The sequence below is a fragment of the Ranitomeya variabilis genome, chromosome 4, assembly GCF_051348905.1.
Source record: "Ranitomeya variabilis isolate aRanVar5 chromosome 4, aRanVar5.hap1, whole genome shotgun sequence".
Lineage (NCBI taxonomy): Eukaryota > Metazoa > Chordata > Amphibia > Anura > Dendrobatidae > Ranitomeya > Ranitomeya variabilis.
In genome coordinates, this window is record NC_135235.1 from 222,728,955 (window position 1) to 222,750,559 (window position 21,605).

Sequence of the window (21,605 nt, forward strand, 5' to 3'; positions counted from 1 at the left end):
ACTGATGGTCTCCCACATTGAACTGTCAAACATCTGGTCCTAGTCAACCAGCAACATCGGACATCCTCACAGCACACGTTCACGCACCCAACCGGGAGCCATTCTTCATGTAATGTGCCAGGGCGTAAGAGACGAGAACCTCACCCACGGCTTCTGCCCCTTGCCAAGTTACACTTCCACCTATTTTCCTGCCAGTATGGTGTCTTATTGTGAATGGGTCACAATAATGGGAGAATATTCTGTCCGGTGTCCATAGGTTTCAGTGTTTTTAATGAGTGGATGTTTTATGTTTTGTATGGTCTACTTTATCATGTATTAATAAAGATGGTTTTCTAAAGATATGAGATGTGCGCTAAGAGTTTTTGATGTGTTACTTTTTCTCTTAATATCCTTAGGTTTTTTGTTTACCCATCAGTATCTCTCTGAATTTATTCAACAGTGCCAATTTTCTTCTTTTCAGTAAAGCATAGTTTTACTAACCACCCTCTGAGACCCATCCACTGACTAAACACCTTTTCCCCCCACATTTTACATGAGTTCTTGATGCCTACTGCCAAGTGTTCTGCCATTCACCGTATCCCAATCAATTCCTATCTGTTATGCTCCCGCTTGCCTCGCCGCATGTTTCTCATACTTACCACGCTGTGGCGTCCTGGCGCGTCCCTGCTCGTTCCTGGCCTTCTGCTCTTCTCGCGCGCCTGACTTCTGGTCCTCCTCGGGTGCGCGCGCACTGGGTTCGGTGGCACACGCGCACATTCATCTCGCTGATCCCGGCCACTCTCTCTGGTACACTCTGTGCTCTGGAGGACGTCCACCAGGAAGGTATTCTGCTGCCCTCCTTATCAGGCCGCCTCTTCCTCCAGGCGATGCCTGATTGTCATTTGTGTTTTCATTTGACTCTGGCTCCACATCGTCTTGTCGCTCCGTCCTCAGTCTGCTCTTATTAGCTGCCTTATTTACCTGCAGTCCTTTGTGTCTTTTCCTCGCCTCCTTCTCACCTGTTTTCCCTTTCGTTTTCCTTTTAGTTCCTGCCTACCTGTGTCTCCTGTTTGGTTTCTTACAGCCTTGCCTTCGTCGTGTCAACCAGTCTGCATCTCATATCTCTTCTGCCAGGTTCCCAGTGTCTCCTGTTACTCTCTGCTCCATGTCCCCTCCATTCCATCCTGCCTGCATCTCGTACCTCTCCCAGTGTCAGATACTCCTGCCATCCTCACCATTTATATAATCATCTCTGTCCCGCTGGCCTTCCCAGTGCTCTTTCTGATTATACCTGCATCTCCGCCCTGTCCATATTTCTGTGCTCCTGCCGTGATACTCTCTCTTCTGCACCTTTCCTTTAGGTACTAGCTGCCGCGGTAGTAGTCTCCCTTGAGCCTGCCCCGAATGCTCCCTGAATAGGGGGTGGTCCACTGGGTCCACTTGCCCTAGGAGGGTTCGCTGTTGCGGTTTAGCGGGTCCACCTTTTGGAGTTCCACCAGCGTTCTCACACCATCTTAGTGCCATTTCTAATAATGCCATCTGCTATGAAACTATATGGTGCCCTCCAACAATACCAGCCTTAGTTTCTTCCCGGCAATGCCTGCTATTGTGCCTAACATCAACAACGCTAGCCTCACTATCCATATGACAGTGACATCCATAGTGCTGTTCAACAAGATTGTGCAATAGGGTTTTATCTGGATAACAATGGCGGTCATAGAAGCATTTACGCCTGCCTGGTTAATTTGTATGAGACACAACACTAGATTGGCATAGAAGTTAAGAATCCAAACTGCTGCAGTGTCCCAGATGGGAAGTTCCAACGTGATGACAGATTGTTAGTAGAAGATGAGAATACTGCCTTGCTGGTGTAGACAGGATTAATAATTCAAACAACCATGCAGTTTACTTTCACCGCATTTCAAAGTATTCCAACTCCTTCTTCAGGAGTTCTTCTTCTTGAAGGACAAGCTGAATTTCTTCTAAACATGTTGAAAATAATTCCACATTGCTTCTATACATGGTTGTTTGAATTCTCCATCAGGTCTACACTACAGATGAGTGAAACTGAACTTCAAAGTTTGGGGTTCATAGTGGACAGTTAGTGTCCGGTCTTAAACACCAAACACAGACTTCTCCAGGGAAGTCCGTGAAAAGAGAATTTTCAAGCTCAAAAGTTTGGGTCCCTATTGTTTCAAATGGTGCTTGAGTTCTGATTCAAGTTCAGGTACAGTTTAGGTGCTCGAACCAAACTCTGGAATACATTTTGGGTTGGGTACCAGAATCCGAACTTCCATGGGGCCACTCATCCGTATTCTACTCCAGTAGTGCAGCATACTGGTCTTCCACTAACAATGATCCATAGTGCCGTAGTGCATTCAACAGTGCCACCCGACAGTGCCGGACATACATTTCCCCCTGATGCCAAGCACAGTTATACTTCACAATCACAAAATAAATTCTCTATAAATTGTAGAAGTTGACAAAATCGCCCTGTGGGACTGCTATGCTGGATATAGACATCACATCTCTGTTACTAAGAAAGTGAAATGACGATATCACAGCTGATCTTCCCCCAAACAGGTGCCGGCAGCCAAATAGTGAAAAAAACAGGCTTCCAAAAAAAAGAGGAACTAGAAGATAAACCATCTAAGAAAAGAATCATAAAAAACTGACATCAACAGAAAAGAGCAAAAATCAAGCTTCTATCAGCACGCGGATTGTCAGAATCATATTAGTCATGTATGTGTTCCTAAAAGTAAATCTCGCACAAATGCATAGCTATAGGATATGATATTACTTGCTGAAAGGAGATGCAGAAAAATCTTTGTTACATAATGCTGCCAATAAGGTGTCATTCTTTTATTCTGTGGGAGAGTTACACTGATATTTGTTACTGAAAATCGACAGCCACAAATAAGTGAAATAAATGACTTTAAAAAAGTGGTCAGTGAATTTCCTCTACCTATGACGGTCATGTTGTAGCACTCAAGAAAAACGGAGAGTAGTAACACGCCAGAAACTCAGTGAGTTTTCTCTCTTTGGACGAAGCAGTGCATTATAGCATGGATTAAGATCTTTTCTACTGAAATGCATCTTTTGTGCAAGAATATAACTACTATAATACTGCCCCTAGGTACAAGAATATAACTATAACACTGCCCCTATGTACAAGAATATAACTACTATAATACTGCTCCTATGTATAAGAATATAACTACTATAATACTGCCCCCTATGTGCAAGAATATAACTACTATAATACTGCTCTTATGTAAAAGAATATACCTACTATATTACTGCCCCTATTTATAAGAATATTCCTACTACAATACTGCCGTATTGTATATATTCTAGGTATATTCTATGTACAAGAATATACCTACTATAATACTACCCCTATGTACAAGAATATAACTACTATAATACTGCCCCTGTGTACAATAATATACTGTACCTACTATAATACAGCCCCTATGTACAGGAATATAACTACTTTAATACTGCCCCTGTGTACAAGAATATACTTACTATAATACTATTCCTATATACAAGAATATAACTACTATAATACTGCCCCTATGTACAAGAATATAACTACTATAATACTGCTCTTATGTACAAGAATGTAACTACTATAATACTGCACCTATATACAAGAGTATATCTACTATAATACTGCCCCTATGTACAAGAAAATAAGTACTATAATGCTGCCCCCCATGTACAAGAATAGAACTACTATAATACTGCTCCTATGTACAAGAATATAGCTACTATAATGCTGCCCCCATGTACAAGAATATAACTACTATAACACTGCCCCTATGTACAAGAATATAGCTACTATAATACTGCCCCCATGTACAAGAATATAACTACTATAATACTGCCCCTATGTACAAGAATATAACTACTATAGTACTGCCCCTATGTACAAGAATATAACTACAATAATACTGCTCCCTATGTACAAGAATATAACTACTATAATACTGCCCCTATGTACAATTATATAACTACTATAATACTCCTCCTATGTATAAGAATATAACTACTATAATACTGCCCCCTATGTACAAGAATATAACTACAATAATACTGCTCCCTATGTACAAGAATATAACTACTATAATACTGCCCCTATGTACAATTATATAACTACTATAATACTCCTCCTATGTATAAGAATATAACTACTATAATACTGCCCCCTATGTACAAGAATATGACTACTATAATACTGCCCCTATGTACAAGAATATAACTACTATAATACTGCCCCTATGTACAAGAATATAACTACAATAATACTGCCCCTATGTACAAGAATATAACCACTATAATACTGTCCCTAGGTACAAAAATATAGCTACTATAATACTGCCCCTATGTACAAGAATGTAACTACTATAATATTGCTCCTATGTACAAGAATATAACTACTATAATACTGCCCCTATGTACAAGAATATAACTACTATAATACTGCCCCTATGTACAGGAATATAACTACTATAATACTGCCCCTATGTACAAGAATGTAACTATTATAATACTGTCCCTATGTACAAAAATATAGCTACTATAATACTGCCCCTATGTACAAGAATGTAACTACTATAATATTGCGCCTATGTACAAGAATATAACTACTATAATACTGCCCCTATATACAAGAATATAATTACTATAATACTGCCCCTATGAACAAGAATATACCTACTATAATACTACCCCTATGTACAATAATATACTGTACCTACTATAATACAGCCCCTATGTACAAGAATATAACTACTATAATACTGCCCCTATGTACAAGAATATACCTACTATAATATTGCCCCCATGTAAAGGAATATACCTACTATATTACTGCCCCTATGTATAAGAATATACCTACTACAATGCTGCCACTATGTACAAGAATATACCTACTATAATACTACTCCTATGTACAAGAATATACCTACTATAATACTGCCACTATGTACAAGAATATACCTACTATAATACTACCCCTATGTTCAAGAATATAACTACTATCATACTGCTCCTATATACAAGAATATAACTACTATAATACTGCCCCTATGTACAAGAATATAACTACTATAATAATGCTCTTATGTAAAAGAATATACCTACTATATTACTGCCCCTATTTATAAGAATATACCTACTACAATACTGCCATATTGTATATATTCTAGGTATATTCTATGTACAAGAATATACCTACTATAATACTACCCCTATGGACAAGAATATAACTACTATAATACTGCCCGTGTGTATAATAATATACTGTAGCTACTATAATACAGCCCCTATGTACAGGAATATAACTACTTTAATACTGCCTCTATGTACAAGAATATACCTACTATAATACTACTCCTATGTACAAGAATATAACTACTATCATACTGCTCCTCTATACAATAATATAACTACTATAATACTGCCCCTATGTACAAGAATATAACTACTATAATACTGCTCTTATGTACAAGAATGTAACTACTATAATACTGCACCTGTTATGGAGCTGGTGGTTAGGTGCACCCGGAATGACCTGATGGTTAAACACAGAATCGGGACGAGCTCTGGGGAAATGGGAACTCTGCTGACCGCAAATCCTACTCCTATCAACACACACTAGAAATAGCTGTGGAGCGTGCCTGACTCTCCCTAGACGCCTCTTCACAGTCTAAGAGCTAACTACCCCTAAAGAAAGGAAACAAAGCCTCACTTGCCTCAGAGAAATTCCCCACAGGTAAAGGCAGCCCCCCACAAGTATTGACTGTGAGTTAAGAGGAAATCACAAACACAGGATGAAATAGGTTTTAGCAAAGGAGGCCAGTCTAACTAAACAGATTGAGGATAGAAAAGGGATCTTTGCGGTCAACACAAAAAACTACAAAAAACCACACAGAGTGTGCGAAAAATACCCCCGCACCGACTCACGGTGCAGTGGTGCCACTCTGCACCCCCAGAGCTTCCAGCTAGCAAAACAATATCATGATAGCAAGCTGGAATAGAAAATAGCAAATACAAAATGAACAGCAAGTGAATTAGAAGGACTTAGGTTCTGCTGGAGCAGACAGGTCATCTGCAAGATCCAAGAGAGGACTGAACCAATACTAGAACAACGACAGCTGGCAAGGACTAACGATCTGAGTGGAGTTAAATAGAGCAGCCAGTAGCCACAAACGAGGACAGCTGAGAAGGAACCTTAAGCACTAGTAGCTCCACTCACAGCCACCAGAGGGAGTCCGCAGACAGAACTCATGGAAGTACCATTCATGACCACAGGAGGGAGTTCGAGAACGAAGTTCACAACAGTACCCCCCCCTTGAGGAGGTGTCACCGAACCCTCACCAGAGCCCCCAGGCCGATCAGGACGAGCCAAATGAAAGGCACGAACTAAATCAGCAGCATGGACATCAGAGGCAACAACCCAGGAATTATCCTCCTGACCATAGCCCTTCCATTTGACCAGGTACTGAAGTTTCCGTCTCGAAATACGAGAATCCAAAATCTTTTCCACCACATACTCCAACTCCCCCTCGACCAACACCGGAGCAGGAGGATCCACGGAGGGAACCATAGGCGCCACATATCTCCGCAGCAACGACCTATGGAACACATTATGGATGGCAAAAGAAGCTGGAAGAGCCAAACGAAATGACACAGGGTTAAGAATTTCAGAAATCTTATAAGGACCAATGAAACGAGGCTTAAACTTAGGAGAAGAAACCTTCATCGGAACATAACGAGACGACAACCAAACCAAATCCCCAACACGAAGTCGGGGACCAGCACGGCGACGGCGGTTAGCGAAACGTTGAGCCTTCTCTTGGGACAAGGTCAAATTGTCCACCACATGAGTCCAAATTTGTTGCAACCTGTCCACTACAGAATCCACACCAGGACAGTCCGAAGGCTCAACCTGCCCTGAAGAAAAACGAGGATGAAAACCAGAATTACAAAAAAAAAGGTGAAACCAAAGTAGCCGAACTGGCCCGATTATTAAGGGCGAACTCAGCCAATGGCAAGAAGGTCACCCAATCATCCTGATCCGCAGAAACAAAGCATCTCAGATATGTTTCCAAAGTCTGATTGGTTCGTTCGGTTTGGCCATTTGTCTGAGGATGGAAAGCCGAAGAAAAAGACAAATCAATGCCCATCTTAGCACAAAAGGACCGCCAAAACCTCAAAACAAACTGTGAACCTCTGTCCGACACGATGTTCTCCGGAACGCCATGCAAACGAACCACATGCTGGAAAAATAATGGAACCAAATCAGAGGAGGAAGGCAACTTAGGCAAGGGTACCAAATGGACCATTTTAGAGAAGCGATCGCAGACCACCCAAATGACCGACATCCTTTGAGAAACAGGGAGATCAGAAATAAAATCCATGGAAACATGCGTCCAAGGCCTTTTCAGGACCGGCAAGGGCAAAAGCAACCCACTGGCACGAGAACAGCAGGGCTTAGCCCGAGCACAGGTCCCACATGACTGCACAAAAGAACGCACATCCCGCGACAAGGAAGGCCACCAGAAGGACCTAGCCACCAAATCTCTGGTACCAAAAATCCCAGGATGACCAGCCAACACCGAACAATGAACCTCAGAGATAACTCTATTAGTCCATCTATCAGGAACAAACAGTTTCTCTGCTGGACAACGGTCAGGTCTATCAGCCTGGAACTCCTGCAGCACCCGCCGCAAATCAGGGGAGATGGCAGATAAAATTACCCCCTCTTTGAGAGCCAGCCGGCTCAGGAACTCCAGGAGAATCAGGCACAAAACTCCTTGAAAGGGCATCAGCCTTCACATTCTTAGAACCCGGAAGGTACGAAACCACAAAATCGAAACGGGAGAAAAACAGCGACCATCGAGCCTGTCTAGGATTCAACCGCTTGGCAGACTCGAGATAAGTCAGATTCTTGTGATCCGTCAAGACCACCACGCGGTGCTTGGCTCCCTCAAGCCAATGTCGCCACTCCTCAAATGCCCACTTCATAGCCAACAACTCCCAATTGCCAACATCATAATTACACTCAGCAGGTGAAAACTTTCTAGAAAAGAAAGCACATGGCTTCATCACAGAGCCATTAGAACTTCTTTGAGACAAAACAGCCCCTGCTCCAATTTCAGAAGCATCAACCTCGACCTGAAAAGGGAGCGAAACATCTGGCTGACACAACACAGGAGCCGAAGAGAAACGACGTTTCAACTCCTGAAAAGCCTCAACGGCCGCAGAGGACCAATTCACTACATCAGCACCCTTCTTGGTCAAATCAGTCAACGGTTTAACAACACTAGAAAAATTAGCGATGAAGCGACGGTAAAAATTGGCAAAGCCCAGAAATTTCTGAAGGCTCTTCACAGATGTAGGCCAAGTCCAATCATAAATAGCCTGGACTTTAACACGATCCATCTCTATAGTAGAAGGGGAAAAAATGAAGCCCAAAAAGGAAACCTTCTGAACTCCAAAGAGACATTTAGATCCCTTCACAAACAAGGAATTAGCACGAAGGACCTGGAACACTATTCTGACCTGCTTCACATGGGACTCCCAATCATCCAAAAAGACCAAAATATCATCCAAATATACGATCATGAATCTATCCAGATACTCTTTGAAGATGTCATGCATAAAGGACTGAAACACAGAGGGAGCATTAGAAAGGCCGAATGGCATCACCAGATACTCAAAATGGCCCTCGGTCGTATTAAATGCTGTTTTCCATTCATCACCCTGTTTAATATGCACGAGATTATACGCCCCTCGAAGGTCTATCTTGGTGAACCAACTAGCCCCCTTAATCCGAGCAAATAAATCAGACAGTAGCAGCAAAGGGTACTGAAATTTGACCGTGATTTTATTAAGAAGGCGGTAATCTATACAAGGTCTCAGAGAACCACCCTTCTTGGCCACAAAAAAGAACCCTGCTCCCAATGGTGACGACGACGGGCGAATATGCCCTTTCTCCAAGGACTCCTTTATATAACTCCGCATAGCGGCGTGTTCTGGCACAGACAAATTGAAAAGTCGTCCCTTAGGGAACTTGCTACCAGGAATCAAATTAATAGCACAATCACAATCCCTATGAGGAGGTAGGGCACTAGATTTGGGCTCATCAAATACATCCTGGTAATCTGACAAAAACTCAGGGACTTCAGAAGGAGTGGAGGAAGAAATTGACAACAATGGAACATCCCCATGTACCCCTTGACAACCCCAACTGGACACCGACATTGATTTCCAATCCAATACTGGATTATGGACCTGCAGCCATGGCAAACCCAACACGACCACATCATGCAAATTATGCAACACCAAAAAGCGAATATCCTCCTGATGCGCAGGAGCCATGCACATGGTCAACTGGGTCCAGTACTGAGGCTTATTCTTGGCCAAAGGCGTAGCATCAATTCCCCTCAAAGGAATGGGATGCTGCAAGGGCTCCAAGAAAAAACCACAGCGCCTGGCAAACTCTAAGTCCATCAAATTCAGGGCAGCGCCTGAATCCACAAATGCCATAACAGAATAGGATGACAAAGAGCAAATCAGAGTAACGGACAAAAGAAATTTAGGCTGTACAGTACCAATGGTGACGGACCTAGCGAACCGCTTAGTGCGCTTAGGACAATCAGAGATAGCATGAGTGGAGTCACCACAGTAAAAACACAGCCCTTTCTGACGTCTGTGTTCTTGCCGTTCAGCTCTGGTCAAAGTCCTATCACATTGCATAGGTTCAGGCCTCTGCTCAGAGGATACCACCAAATGGTGCACAGTTTTGCGCTCATGTAAACGCCGATCGATTTGTATGGCCAAGGACATTGATTCATTCAGACCAGCAGGCGTGGGGAACCCCACCATAACATCCTTAAGGGCTTCAGAAAGACCCTTTCTGAAAATTTCTGCCAGGGCACACTCATTCCACTGAGTAAGCACAGACCACTTTCTGAACTTCGGGCAATATATCTCCGCATCATCCTGACCATGACACAAAGCCAGCAAAATTTTCTCTGCCTGATCCACAGAATTAGGTTCATCATAAAGCAATCCCAGCGCCAGAAAAAACGCATCTACATTACACAATGCAGGATCTCCTGGTGCCAGGGCGAATGACCAGTCTTGAGGGTCGCCCCGCAACAAAGAAATAATGATTCTTACTTGCTGAATAGGTTCACCAGAAGAGCGGGATTTCAGAGCAAGAAACAGTTTACAATTGTTTTTGAAATTCAGAAATTTAGATCTATCCCCAGAAAACAAATCAGGAATTGGAATTTTAGGCTCCAACATAGGATTCTGAACTACATAATCTTGAATATTTTGTACCCTTGCAGTGAGTTGATCCACACTAGAGGACAGACCTTGAATGTCCATATCTACACCTGAGTCCAGAACCACCCAGAGTTTAAGGGGAAAAGAAAGACAAAACACACTACAGAAAAAAAAAAAATGGTCTCAGAACTTCTCTTTTCCCTCTATTGAGATGCATTAACACTTTGTGGGCCAACTGTACTGTTATGGAGCTGGTGGTTAGGTGCACCCGGAATGACCTGATGGTTAAACACAGAATCGGGACGAGCTCTGGGGAAATGGGAACTCTGCTGACCGCAAATCCTACTCCTATCAACACACACTAGAAATAGCCGTGGAGCGTGCCTGACTCTCCCTAGACGCCTCTTCACAGCCTAAGAGCTAACTACCCCTAAAGAAAGGAAACAAAGCCTCACTTGCCTCAGAGAAATTCCCCAAAGGTAAAGGCAGCCCCCCACAAGTATTGACTGTGAGTTAAGAGGAAATCACAAACACAGGATGAAATAGGTTTTAGCAAAGGAGGCCAGTCTAACTAAACAGATTGAGGATAGAAAAGGGATATTTGCGGTCAACACAAAAAACTACAAAAAACCACACAGAGTGTGCGAAAAATACCCCCGCACCGACTCACGGTGCAGTGGTGCCACTCTGCACCCCCAGAGCTTCCAGCTAGCAAAACAATATCATGATAGCAAGCTGGAATAGAAAATAGCAAATACAAAATGAACAGCAAGTGAATTAGAAGGACTTAGCTTCTGCTGGAGCAGACAGGTCATCTGCAAGATCCAAGAGAGGACTGAACCAATACTAGAACAACGACAGCTGGCAAGGACTAACGATCTGAGTGGAGTTAAATAGAGCAGCCAGTAGCCACAAACGAGAACAGCTGAGAAGGAACCTTAAGCACTAGTAGCTCCACTCACAGCCACCAGAGGGAGTCCGCAGACAGAACTCGCCGAAGTTTCATTCATGACCACAGGAGGGAGTTCGAGAACGGAGTTCACAACATGCACCTATATACAAGAATATATCTACTATAATACTGCCCCTATGTACAAGAATATAAGTACTATAATGCTGCCCCCATGTACAAGAATATAACTACTATAATACTGCTCCTATGTACAAGAATATAACTACTATAATGCTGCCCCCATGTACAAGAATATAACTACTATAACACTGCCCCTATGTTCAAGAATATAGCTACTTTAATACTGCCTCTATGGACAAGAATATACATACTATAATACTACTCCTATGTAAAAGAATATAACTACTATCATACTGCTCCTCTATACAAGAATATAACTACTATAATACTGCCCCTATGTACAAGAATATAACTGCTATAGTACTGACCCTATGTACAAGAATATAACTACAATAATACTGCCCCCTATGTGCAAGAATTTAACTACTATAATACTGCCGCTATGTACAAGAATATAACTACTATAGTACTGCCTCGTATGTAAAAGAATATAACTACTATAATACTGCCTCCTATGTACAAGAATATAACTACTATAATACTTCTCCTATGTACAAGAATATAACTATAATAATACTGCCTCGTATCGTATCTACAAGAATATAACTACTATAATGCTGCTCCTATGTACAAGAATATAACTACTATAATACTGCCCCTATGTACAAGAATATAACTACTATAATACTGCCCCTATGTACAGGAACATAACTACTATAATACTGCCCCTATGTACGAGAATGCAACTACTATAATACTGCCCTTATGTACAAGAATATAACTACTATAATGCTGCCCCTATGTACAGGAATATAACTACTATAATACTGCCCCTATGTACAAGAATGCAACTACTATAATACTGTCCCTATGTACAAAAATATAGCTACTATAATACTGCCCCTATGTACAAGAATGTAACTACTATAATATTGCTCCTATGTACAAGAATATAACTACTATAATACTGCCCCTATGTACAAGAATATAACTACTATAATACTGCCCCTATGAACAAGAATATACCTACTATAATACTACCCCTACGTGCAATAATATACTGTACCTACTATAATACAGCTCCTAAGTACAAGAATATAACTACTATAATACTGCCCCTATGTACAAGAATGAAACTACTATAATATTGCTCCTATGTACAAGAATATAACTACTATAATACTGTCCCTATGTACAAAAATATAGCTACTATAATACTGCCCCTATGTACAAGAATGTAACTACTATAATATTGCTCCTATGTACAAGAATGTAACTACTATAATACTGCCCCTATGTACAAGAATATAACTACTATAATACTGCCCCTATGTACAAGAATATAACCACTATAATACTGTCCCTATGTACAAAAATATAGCTACTATAATACCGCCCCTATGTACAAGAATGAAACTACTATAATATTGCTCCTATGTACAAGAATATAACTACTATAATACTGCCCCTATGTACAAGAATATAACTACTATAATACTGCCCCTATGTACAGGAATATAACTACTATAATACTGCCCCTATGTACAAGAATGTAACTACTATAATACTGTCCCTATGTACAAAAATATAGCTACTATAATACTGCCCCTATGTACAAGAATGTAACTACTATAATATTGCTCCTATGTACAAGAATATAACTACTATAATACTGCCCCTATGTACAAGAATATAACTACTATAATACTGCCCCTATGAACAAGAATATACCTACTATAATACTACCCCTATGTGCAATAATATACTGTACCTACTATAATACAGCCCCTAAGTACAAGAATATACCTACTATAATACTACCCCTATGTACAAGAATATAACTACTATAATACTGCCCCTATGTACAAGAATATACCTACAGTAATATTGCCCCTATGTAAAGGAATATACCTACTATATTACTGCCCCTATGTATAAGAATATACCTACTACAATACTGCCACTGTGTACAAGAATATACCTACTATAATACTACCCCTATGTACAAGAATATAACTACTATAATACTGCCCCTATGTACAAGAATATACCTACTATAATATTGCCCCTATGTAAAGGAATATACCTACTATATTACTGCCCCTATGTATAAGAATATACCTACTACAATACTGCCACTATGTACAAGAATATACCTACTCTAATACTACCCCTATGTACAAGAATATAACTACTATAATACTGCCCCTATGTACAATAATATACTGTACCTACTATAATACTGCCCCTATGTACAAGAATATAACTACCATAATACTGCCCCATGTACAAGAATATACCTACTATAATACTGCCCCTATGCACAAGAATAAAACTACTATAATACTACCCCTATGTACAAGAATATAACTACTATAATACTGTCCCTATGTACAATAATATACTGCACCTACTATAATACAGCCCCTATTTACTAGAGTATAACTACTATAATGCTGCCCCTATGCTAAAGAATATACCTACTATAATACTGCTCTTATGTAAAAGAATATACCTACTGTATTACTGCCCCTATTTATAAGAATATTCCTACTACAATACTGCCGTATTGTATATATTCTAGGTATATTCTATGTAGAAGAATATACCTACTATAATACTACCCCTATGTACAAGAATATAACTACTATAATACTGCCCCTGTGTACAATAATATACTGTACCTACTATAATACAGCCCCTATGTACAGGAATATAACTACTTTAATACTGCCCCTATGTACAAGAATATACGTACAATATTACTACTCCTATGTACAAGAATATAACTACTATATTACTGCCCCTATTTATAAGAATATACCTACTACAATACTGCCGTATTGTATATATTCTAGGTATATTCTATGTACAAGAATATACCTACTATAATACTACTCCTATGTACAAGAATATAACTAATATCATACTGCTCCTATATACAAGAATATAACTAATATAATACTGCCCCTATGTACAAGAATATAACTAATATAATACTGCTCTTATGTACAAGAATGTAACTACTATAATACTGCACCTATATACAAGAGTATATCTACTATAATACTGTCCCTATGTACAAGAATATAAGTACTATAATGCTGCCCCCATGTACAAGAATATAACTACTATAATACTGCCCCTATGTACAAGAATATAACTGCAATAATACTGCTCCCTATGTACAAGAACATAACTACTATAATACTGCCCCTGTGTACAATTATATAACTACTATAACACTCCTCCTATGTATAAGACTATAACTACTATAATACTGCCCCCTATGTACAAGAATATAGCTATTATAATACTGCCCCTATGTACAAGAATATAACTACTATAATACTGCCCCTATGTACAAGAATATAACTACTATAATACTGCCCCTATGTATAAGAATATAACCACTATAATACTGTCCCTATGTACAAGAATGTAACTACTATAATATTGCTCCTATGTACAAGAATATAACCACTACAATACTGTCCTTATGTACAAAAATATAGCTACTATAATACTGCCCCTATGTACAAGAGTGTAACTACTATAATACTGCCCCTATGTACAAGAATATAACTACTATAATACTGCCCCTATGTACAGGAATATAACTACTATAATACTGCCCCTATGTACAAGACTGTAACTACTATATTACTGTCACTATGTACAAAAATATAGCTACTATAATACTGCCCCTATGTACAAGAATGTAACTACTATAATATTGCTCCTATGTACAGGAATATAACTACTATAATGCTGCCCCTATGTACAAGAATATAACTACAATAATACTGCCCCTATGAACAAGAATATACCTACTATAATACTACCCCTATGTAAAATAATATACTGTACCTACTATAATACAGCCCCTATGTACAAGAATGTAACTACTATAATACTGCCCCTATGTACAAGAATATACCTACTATATTACTGCCCCTATGTATAATAATATACCTACTACAATACTGCCACTATGTACTAGAATATACCTACTAAAATACTACCCCTATGTACAAGAATATACCTACTATAATACTGCCCCTATGTACAAGAATAAAACTACTATAATACTACCCCTATGTACAAGAATATAACTACTAAAATACAGCCCCTATGTACAAGAATATATCTACTATAATACTGCCCCTATGTTCAAGAATATACCTACTATAATACTGCTCCTATGTACAAGAATATAACTACTATCATACTGCTCCTATATACAAGAATATAACTACTATAATACTGCCCCTATGTACAAGAATATAACTACTATAATACTGCTCTTATGTAAAAGAATATACCTACTATATTACTGCCCCTATTTATAAGAATATAACTACTACAATACTGCCGTATTGTATATATTCTAGGTATATTCTATGTACAAGAATATACCTACTATAATACTACTCCTATGTACAAGAATATAACTAATATCATACTGCTCCTATATACAAGAATATAACTAATATAATACTGCCCCTATGTACAAGAATATAACTAATATAATACTGCTCTTATGTACAAGAATGTAACTACTATAATACTGCACCTATATACAAGAGTATATCTACTATAATACTGTCCCTATGTGCAAGAATATAAGTACTATAATGCTGCCCCCAATGTACAAGAATAGAACTACTATAATACTGCTCCTATGTACAAGAATATAACTACTATAATGCTGCCCCCATGTACAAGAATAGAACTACTATAATACTGCTCCTATGTACAAGAATATAACTACTATAATACTGCCCCCTATGTACAAGAATATAGCTACTATAATACTGCCCCTATGTACAAGAATATAACTACTATAATACTGCCCCTATGTATAAGAATATAACCACTATAATACTGTCCCTATGTACAAGAATGTAACTACTATAATATTGCTCCTATGTACAAGAATATAACCACTATAATACTGACCCTATGTACAAAAATATAGCTACTATAATACTGCCCCTATGTACAAGAGTGTAACTACTATAATACTGCCCCTATGTACAAGAATATAACTACTATAATACTGCCCCTATGTACAGGAATATAACTACTATAATACTGCCCCTATGTACAAGACTGTAACTACTATATTACTGTCACTATGTACAAAAATATAGCTACTATAATACTGCCCCTATGTACAAGAATGTAACTACTATAATATTGCTCCTATGTACAGGAATATAACTACTATAATGCTGCCCCTATGTACAAGAATATAACTACAATAATACTGCCCCTATGAACAAGAATATACCTACTATAATACTACCCCTATGTAAAATAATATACTGTACCTACTATAATACAGCCCCTATGTACAAGAATGTAACTACTATAATACTGCCCCTATGTACAAGAATATACCTACTATATTACTGCCCCTATATATAATAATATACCTACTACAATACTGCCACTATGTACTAGAATATACCTACTAAAATACTACCCCTATGTACAAGAATATACCTACTATAATACTGCCCCTATGTACAAGAATAAAACTACTATAATACTTCCCCTATGTACAAGAATATAACTACTAAAATACAGCCCCTATGTACAAGAATATATCTACTATAATACTGCCCCTATGTTCAAGAATATACCTACTATAATACTGCTCCTATGTGCAAGAATATAACTACTATCATACTGCTCCTATATACAAGAATATAACTACTATAATACTGCCCCTATGTACAAGAATATAACTACTATAATACTGCTCTTATGTAAAAGAATATACCTACTATATTACTGCCCCTATTTATAAGAATATAACTACTACAATACTGCCGTATTGTATATATTCTAGGTATATTCTATGTACAAGAATATACCTACTAAAATACTACCCTATGTACAAGAATATAACTACTATAATACTGCCCGTGTGTACAATAATATACTGTATCTACTATAATACAGCCCCTATGTACAGGAATATAACTACTTTAATACTGCCTCTATGTACAAGAATATAACTACTATAATACTGCTCTTATGTTCAAGAATGTAACTACTATAATACTGCACCTATATAGAAGAATATATCTACTATAATACTGCCGCTATGTACAAGAATATAAGTACTATAATGCTGCCCCCATGTACAAGAATAGAACTACTATAATACTGCTCCTATGTAAAAGAATATAACTACTATAATGCTGCCCCCATGTACAAGAATATAACTACTATAACACTGCCCCTATGTACAAGAATATAGCTACTTTAATGATGCCTCTATGTACAAGAATATACCTATTATAATACTACTCCTATGTACAAGAATATAACTACTATCATACTGCTCCTCTATACAAGAATATAACTACTATAATACTGCCCCTATGTACAAGCATCTAACTACTATAGTACTGCCCCTATGTCCAAGAATATAACTACAATAATACTGCTCCCTATGTACAAGAATATAACTACTATAGTACTGCCCCTATGTACAATTATATAACTACTATAATACTCCTCCTATGTATAAGAATATAACTACTATAATACTGCCCCCTATGTACAAGAATATAACTACTATAATACTGCCCCTATGTACAAGAATATAACTACTATAATACTGCCCCTATGTACAAGAATGTAACTACTATAATGCTGCCCCCTATGCACAAGAATATAACTACTATAATACTGCCCCTATGTACAAGAATATAACTACTATCATACTGCTCCTCTATACAAGAATATAACTACTATAATACTGCCCCTATGTACAAGAATATAACTACTATAGTACTGCCCCTATGTACAAGAATATAACTACAATAATACTGCTCCCTATGTACAAGAATATAACTACCATAATACTGCCCCTATGTACAATTATATAACTACTATAATACTCCTCCTATGTATAAGAATATAACTACTATAATACTGCCCCCTATGTACAAGAATATAACTACTATAATACTGCCCCTATGTACAAGAATATAACTACTATAATACTGCCCCTATGTACATGAATGTAACTACTGTAATGCTGCCCCCTATGTACAAGAATATAACTACTATAATACTACCCCTATGTACAAGAATATAACTACTATAATGCTGCCCCCTATGTACAAGAATATAACTACTATAATACTGCCCCTATGTACAAGAATATAACTACTATAATACTGCTCCTATGTACAAGAATATAACTACTATAATACTGCTCCCTACGTACAAGAATATAACTACTATAATACTGTTCCCTATGTACAAGAATATAACTACTATAATACTGCCCTTATGTACAAGAATATAACTACTATAATACTGCTCCTATGTACAAGAATATAACTACTATAATACTGCCCCCTATGTACAGGAATATAGCAACTATAATACTGCCCCTATGTACAAGAATATAACTGCTATAATACTGATCTTTTGTGATAGGATGATGATGGGCCATCAGTGAAAATACTGACATGCAATCTTATATGATGAGCATCACACTTAGACTTGGAACTTCTGCTTTTATATATCAGCAGGTACTGTCAGGTCATAATGTAATCAGGCAAAAATAAAACTTTTTACAGTGTTACTGAGAGCACAAGGAGGAAGCATATCGATACATGGATGTAAATGGATTGTAAGATTCCGAAGAAACACAGGTAACGAGATCTGGGTATTGGATGGTATTTATTGTGTACTGTGCTCAGTAACTTTCGATTTACTGCACTGACTCATGCTCTGTATTACATTAAATTTAGTATTTACTATTTTTATGATATACAGGTGCTTTTCACTAAATTAGAATATCATCAAAAAGTTAATTTATTTCAGTTCTAAAGCACAAAAAGTGAATCTCATATATTATATAGAGTCATTACAGAGTGATCTGTTTCATGTTTATTTCTGTTAATGTTGATGATTATGGCTTACAGCCAATGAAAACCCAAAAGTCATTATCTCAGTAAATTAAAATACTTTATAACACCAGCTTGAAAAATGATTTTAAAATCAGAAATGTTGGCCTTCTAAAATGTATGTTCAGTAAATGCCCTCAATACTTGGTCGGGGCTCCTTTTGTATCAATTACTGCATCAATGCAGCGTGGCATGGAGGTGATCAGCCTGTGGCACTGCTGAGGTGTTATGGAAGCCCAGGTTGCTTTGATAGCAGCTTTCAGCTCATTAGCATTGTTGGGTCTGGTGTCTCTCATCTTCCTCTTGACAATGCTCCATAGATTCTCTATGGGGTTATGGTCAGACGAGTTTGCTGCCAATCAAGCACAGTGATACTGTTGTTTGTAAACCAGGTATTGGTACTTTTGGCAGTGTGGACAGGGGCCAAGTCCTGCTGGAGAATGGCATTTCCATCTCCAAAAAGCTTGCCGGCAGAGGGAAGCATTTAGTGCTCTAAAATCTCCTGGTAGACGGCTGTGCTGACTTTGGTCTTGATAAAACACAGTGGACCTACACCAGCAGATGACATGGCTCCCCAAACCATCACTGATTGTGGAGACTTCACACCAGACCTCCAGCAGCTTGGATTGTGTGCCTCTCCACTCTTCCTCCAGACTCTGGACCTTGATTTCCAAATGAAATGCAAAATTTAATTTAATCTGAAAACAACACCTTGGACCACTGACAACAGTCCAGTTCTTTTTCTCCTTGGCCCAGGTAAGACGCTCCTGGCATTGTCTATTGGTCATGAGTGGCTGACACAAGGAATGTTACACTTGAAGCCCATGTCCTGGATACGTCTGTGTGTGGCGGCTCTTGAATCAATGACTCCAGCAGCAGTCCGCTCCTTGTGAATTTCCCCCCAATTTTTAAATGGACTTTTCGTAACAATCCTTACTATGCTGCGGTTATCCCGGTTGCTTGTGCACGTTTTTCTACCACACTTTTTCCTTCCACGTAACTTTCCATTAATATTCTTGGATACAGCACTCTGTGAACAGCCAGCTTCTTTAACAATGACCTTTTGTGTCTTCCCCTCTTTGTGGAGTGTGTCAATGACTGCCTTCTGGACCTCTGTCAGTCAGCAGTCTTCCCCATGATTGTGGAGCCTACTGAAACAGACTAAGGGACCTTTATAAATGCTTAGGAAGCCTTTGCAGGTGTTTTTTTGTTAATTATTCTAATTTATTGAGATAATGACTTTTGGGTTTTCATTGGCTGTAAGCCATAATCATCAACATTAACAGAAATAAACATGTGAAATAGATCACTCTGTGTGTAATGACTCTATATAATATATGAGTTTCACTTTTTGTATTGAAGAACTGAAATAAATTAACTTTTTGATGATATTCTAATTTTGTGAGAGGCATCCTTATTTTTTTTTTAAACATTTTATGTGTCACCTGCTTTAGAAATGGACTTTTCATGTTTTTTTTTGCCTCACCTGTTTTTCTTTATCAAGTTACCAGTCTCTGCACAACCCATAACAGTCTTTTGAGGACTTTATTTAATATTAGAAGTTGAAATTGAGGGTTCCTCACTGCAATACCTTACAGTACAACTGCATTATTACATGAAGATGAGGGAAGTTTTGATCATTGAGTTCCTGGTTCTGGGAATTCCACCAATTGCTAACACAAAGGGGCAAAAGTTCTCAACTGAGCACTACTCTCAGCTGAGACTGATGATATTACATAAAATTTCTGTTGAGCCCACCTCCAGTCTTTTTGGGTCAAACTTTTTTGAATACAGTTCATTACTAGTGTTGAGCGATACCTTCCGATATCGGAAAGTATCGGTATCGGAAAGTATCGGCCGTTACCGTCAAAGTATCGGATCTAATCCGATACCGATACCCGATCCCAATGCAAGTCAATGGGACGAAAATATCGGAATTAAAATAAACCCTTTCTTTCCTTGTAGGTTCATTCTACATGAAGGAAAACAACTAAGAATAATGTAGGATGTATTGGGGGAGGTGGCGGAGACATTAAAGGCACAGAGGTTTAGCCCAAACAAATAGAATAGCAGGTTTTTTTGTTTTTTTTTATGACGGTCGGCGTTAGAAAGATTTTGACTATTTTTATTTTTTTATTTTGTCAGATATTGATGTTTCACTACTTCCACGTCCTTCACCTTCTTTTTTACTTCTCCCACACTTTCTTCTTCATTATCCTCATCATCAGCTTCTTTGACATCAACTATCTTCACCTTATTCATCTTCTTCTACCTCTAATTTTTTTTTTTTACATTGTTCATATTCTTTTTATTTAACTATTATCTTTTTCATATTCAACTTCTTC

The 21,605-nt window shown here is 38.3% G+C and overlaps 1 protein-coding gene across 1 annotated transcript in view; it reads left to right on the forward strand.

Annotated features, from left to right (window-relative positions):
* Window positions 1–18,923: 18,923 nt before the first annotated feature.
* The window catches only part of LOC143770435 (sialic acid-binding Ig-like lectin 13), a 135,973-nt gene continuing 133,291 nt past the window's right edge, over window positions 18,924–21,605 (forward strand). Inside the window, exon 1 of the mRNA XM_077260057.1 lies at window positions 18,924–19,005. The gene's annotated coding sequence lies outside the window, so the exon portion shown is untranslated. The remainder of the gene's footprint in view (window positions 19,006–21,605) is intronic.